The sequence below is a fragment of the Schistocerca nitens genome, chromosome 7 (genome assembly GCF_023898315.1).
Source record: "Schistocerca nitens isolate TAMUIC-IGC-003100 chromosome 7, iqSchNite1.1, whole genome shotgun sequence".
In the NCBI taxonomy this organism is placed as follows: Eukaryota; Metazoa; Arthropoda; class Insecta; order Orthoptera; family Acrididae; genus Schistocerca; species Schistocerca nitens.
In genome coordinates this window covers 307,982,972-307,987,971 of record NC_064620.1, presented here as the reverse complement: position 1 = coordinate 307,987,971, position 5,000 = coordinate 307,982,972, and the positions used below count along the sequence as shown (strand labels likewise).

Below are 5,000 nucleotides of genomic sequence, written 5' to 3'. Positions count from 1 at the left end.
TCCCTTAACCCAACTTCTGCCTTAACCTAACCCAACTTCTGCCTTAACCTAACCCAACTTCTGCCTTAACCTAACCCAACTTCTGCCTTAACCTAACCCAACTTCTGCCTTAACCTAACCCAACTTCTGCCTTAACCTAACCCAACTTCTGCCTTAACCTAACCCAACTTCTGCCTTAACCTAACCCAAGTTGCGCCTTAACCTAACCCAAGTTGCGCCTTAACCTAACCCAAGTTGCGCCTTAACCTAACCCAAGTTGCGCCTTAACCTAACCCAAGTTGCGCCTTAACCTAACCCAAGTTGCGCCTTAACCTAACCCAAGTTGCGCCTTAACCTAACCCAAGTTGCGCCTTAACCTAACCCAAGTTGCGCCTTAACCTAACCCAACTTCTGCCTTAACCTAACCCAACTTCTGCCTTAACCTAACCCAACTTCTGCCTTAACCTAACCCAACTTCTGCCTTAACCTAACCCAAGTTGCGCCTTAACCTAACCCAAGTTGCGCCTTAACCTAACCCAAGTTGCGCCTTAACCTAACCCAAGTTGCGCCTTAACCTAACCCAAGTTGCGCCTTAACCTAACCCAAGTTGCGCCTTAACCTAACCCAAGTTGCGCCTTAACCTAACCCAAGTTGCGCCTTAACCTAACCCAAGTTGCGCCTTAACCTAACCCAAGTTGCGCCCTAACCTAACCCACGTTGCGCCCTAACCTAACCCACGTTGCGCCTTAACCTAACCCACGTTGCGCCCTAACCTAACCCACGTTGCGCCCTAACCTAACCTACGTTGCGCCCTAACCTAACCTACGTTGCGCCCTAACCTAACCTACGTTGCGCCCTAACCTAACCTACGTTGCGCCCTAACCTAACCTACGTTGCGCCCTAACCTAACCTACGTTGCGCCCTAACCTAACCTACGTTGGGCCCTAACCTAACCCACGTTGCGCCCTAACCTAACCCACGTTGCGCCCTAACCTAACCCACGTTGCGCCCAAACCTAACCCACGTTGCGCCCTAACCTAACCCACGTTGCGCCCTAACCTAACCTACGTTGCGCCCTAACCTAACCTACGTTGCGCCCTAACCTAACCTACGTTGCGCCCTAACCTAACCTACGTTGCGCCCTAACCTAACCTACGTTGCGCCCTAACCTAACCTACGTTGCGCCCTAACCTAACCTACGTTGGGCCCTAACCTAACCCACGTTGCGCCCTAACCTAACCCACGTTGCGCCCTAACCTAACCCACGTTGCGCCCAAACCTAACCCACGTTGCGCCCTAACCTAACCCACGTTGCGCCCTAACCTAACCCACGTTGCGCCTTAACCTGCCCTGTAATTGTTAGTTATATGAATCTAGGAATTCGTGTAGCGTTGCCTAATTGCAACCATCTCAACATAGTTCACTTCGCGCACACTGTGGTGTTCTGCGTATTGATTCATTTTACGGTGCGTACCCTCACATCTTGCGAGTGTTGCTTACTTTCCACATGGTCCCGCTATCCACTGTATTGTGTACTGCAATAGGACGTATATCGCCCCCGCCCCCCCCCCCCCCCCTCCCCTCCTGTCACCTCTAGCTCGTCGGTCAGGAGTTCGCGTGTTGAATGCGCTTCGCAGCTGTGCAATGGCATTCGCATACGTACGCTGGCCACCTTCCACGTGTTCTTTCGTGCACACGTCGCAGCGTGTATGTATGCTGATGGAGTGCGTCGTGACACACAACATCCAGGCATGCAAGACTCGTAGAAGTCGCAAATGTAGATGGATGTCTACGTTTGCTGCCCAAGTTACGCAAATGAACTGGAAATCCGTTGTTGCGCGGTTGTTCGCGCTGGAGGTGAATCGTTGATATCGACGATCGGTACAGGTATTAACCGGTTGCTTCAGCGACACCCGTCATACCCACGAACGTGAGTGGGCATGTGGGTATGAAGCGATACGCGGCGGTGGCTGGGTGGGACCGTCCCCGGCCGGTGAGGGGGGGGCGCCCGGCGTGCTGGCCGCGCGCTGCGTGGGCGCACGCGCGGCAGCCGGCTGGTGGGGGCGCCCAGTGGCAGGCGCGCCGGCTGACGGAGGCGGCAGGCGGCGCATCTGCGTGCCGGCGCACCCAGCGCGCGGCGCCGTGCGGCCAAAGTGGGTCCTCCCGGGCCCGGTGCGAAGCGCGGTGGACATCTGCAGTGTGCTGGTCCGATTGAGGACTGTGTGCGTTGAGGATGCGCCGCCGCCCGGCACTCGGCGCCGCGACGCCGTCTGCTGCTCGGTCGCCCCCGCGGTTCTCGCAGGTGGTTTGTATCGCAGCTGTGCGGATGTGTTGGCGCGTGCGCTGTGCTGGGAGAGTTCGCTTTGGCACCCAAGTGGGGCTCTGCCCCTCTGTGGCGCTGGCGTTGGAGCTGCCCGGTCACTGTTTGTGGCCGCGTGTTGTCTCCCGCCGGCAACACCACGACAGCACGCTCCCGGGCCTCTGTCGGCAGCGGCAAGCTCAGTTGGGAGCACGGGTGGTCGCACTGAAAGCGTCTACTCGCCTATCTCCGGGCGATTGCGCCTCTCTCGAACCCGACCAAGTACTTAGGACGGCGCTGCGCGCCGCCGGGACCTGAGAGGGTTTCGAGGTGTATCGTGCAGGGGAGCCCAGCCTCCTCCTGTTTGCAGAATAATTGAGCGGACGCTTGCGTGTTCGCGCGGGCCCCCGGGACACACTCCCGGGCGGCCGGCTGCTCAGCTCTAGTTGACGCAGCTCCCTGGTTGATCCTGCCAGTAGTCATATGCTTGTCTCAAAGATTAAGCCATGCATGTCTCAGTACAAGCCGCATTAAGGTGAAACCGCGAATGGCTCATTAAATCAGTTATGGTTCCTTAGATCGTACCCACGTTACTTGGATAACTGTGGTAATTCTAGAGCTAATACATGCAAACAGAGTCCCGACCAGAGATGGAAGGGACGCTTTTATTAGATCAAAACCAATCGGTCGGCTCGTCCGGTCCGTTTGCCTTGGTGACTCTGAATAACTTTGGGCTGATCGCACGGTCTTCGTACCGGCGACGCATCTTTCAAATGTCTGCCTTATCAACTGTCGATGGTAGGTTCTGCGCCTACCATGGTTGTAACGGGTAACGGGGAATCAGGGTTCGATTCCGGAGAGGGAGCCTGAGAAACGGCTACCACATCCAAGGAAGGCAGCAGGCGCGCAAATTACCCACTCCCGGCACGGGGAGGTAGTGACGAAAAATAACGATACGGGACTCATCCGAGGCCCCGTAATCGGAATGAGTACACTTTAAATCCTTTAACGAGTATCTATTGGAGGGCAAGTCTGGTGCCAGCAGCCGCGGTAATTCCAGCTCCAATAGCGTATATTAAAGTTGTTGCGGTTAAAAAGCTCGTAGTTGGATTTGTGTCCCACGCTGTTGGTTCACCGCCCGTCGGTGTTTAACTGGCATGTATCGTGGGACGTCCTGCCGGTGGGGCGAGCCGAAGGCGTGCGACCGCCTCGTGCGTGCTCGTGCGTCCCGAGGCGGACCCCGTTGAAATCCTACCAGGGTGCTCTTTATTGAGTGTCTCGGTGGGCCGGCACGTTTACTTTGAACTAATTAGAGTGCTTAAAGCAGGCAAGCCCGCCTGAATACTGTGTGCATGGAATAATGGAATAGGACCTCGGTTCTATTTTGTTGGTTTTCGGAACCCGAGGTAATGATTAATAGGGACAGGCGGGGGCATTCGTATTGCGACGTTAGAGGTGAAATTCTTGGATCGTCGCAAGACGAACAGAAGCGAAAGCATTTGCCAAGTATGTTTTCATTAATCAAGAACGAAAGTTAGAGGTTCGAAGGCGATCAGATACCGCCCTAGTTCTAACCATAAACGATGCCAGCCAGCGATCCGCCGCAGTTCCTCCGATGACTCGGCGGGCAGCCTCCGGGAAACCAAAGCTTTTGGGTTCCGGGGGAAGTATGGTTGCAAAGCTGAAACTTAAAGGAATTGACGGAAGGGCACCACCAGGAGTGGAGCCTGCGGCTTAATTTGACTCAACACGGGAAACCTCACCAGGCCCGGACACCGGAAGGATTGACAGATTGATAGCTCTTTCTTGATTCGGTGGGTGGTGGTGCATGGCCGTTCTTAGTTGGTGGAGCGATTTGTCTGGTTAATTCCGATAACGAACGAGACTCTAGCCTGCTAACTAGTCGCGTGACATCCTTCGTGCTGTCAGCGATTACTTTTCTTCTTAGAGGGACAGGCGGCTTCTAGCCGCACGAGATTGAGCAATAACAGGTCTGTGATGCCCTTAGATGTTCTGGGCCGCACGCGCGCTACACTGAAGGAATCAGCGTGTCTTCCTAGGCCGAAAGGTCGGGGTAACCCGCTGAACCTCCTTCGTGCTAGGGATTGGGGCTTGCAATTGTTCCCCATGAACGAGGAATTCCCAGTAAGCGCGAGTCATAAGCTCGCGTTGATTACGTCCCTGCCCTTTGTACACACCGCCCGTCGCTACTACCGATTGAATGATTTAGTGAGGTCTTCGGACTGGTACGCGGCATCGACTCTGTCGTTGCCGATGCTACCGGAAAGATGACCAAACTTGATCATTTAGAGGAAGTAAAAGTCGTAACAAGGTTTCCATAGGTGAACCTGCGGAAGGATCATTACCGACTAGACTGCATGTCTTTCGATGTGCGTGTCGTGTCGTGCAACACGCTACCTGTACGGCTCGCAGTAGCTGTGCGCCGCGTGCGGGACCACGCGTGCTTCTCAAAACTAACGGAAAATGTTGTGTGGTACGAGCGCTGAAGCTCTGGAGCGGCTGGCCTGCGGCACCTGGCGCCTCGCGCCGGTTTTGAATGACGTTCGCCCGAGTGCCTGTCCGCTCCGGAGTGGAGCCGTACGACGCCCATCGGCCGTGAGGCCGTTGGACACAAAACACTGGAACAGGGGCCGTCGAACGCCTCAGTCCCGCCTATGCAACTGTTTTGAAAGAGACAGTGGAAACTGTAAAAAGATCACCC

The 5,000-nt window shown here is 55.4% G+C and overlaps 2 non-coding genes across 2 annotated transcripts in view; both read left to right on the top strand.

Annotated features, from left to right (window-relative positions):
* Nucleotides 1-2,734: 2,734 nt before the first annotated feature.
* Nucleotides 2,735-4,643, top strand: LOC126197333 (small subunit ribosomal RNA). The gene has a single exon (XR_007539701.1). It is a non-coding gene; the product is annotated as a small subunit ribosomal RNA (ribosomal RNA).
* A 352-nt stretch (nucleotides 4,644-4,995) lies between these two features.
* The window catches only part of LOC126196297 (5.8S ribosomal RNA), a 155-nt gene continuing 150 nt past the window's right edge, over nucleotides 4,996-5,000 (top strand). The window contains exon 1 of the ribosomal RNA XR_007538821.1: nucleotides 4,996-5,000. This exon is cut by the window's right edge and continues 150 nt beyond it. This is a non-coding gene — a ribosomal RNA (5.8S ribosomal RNA).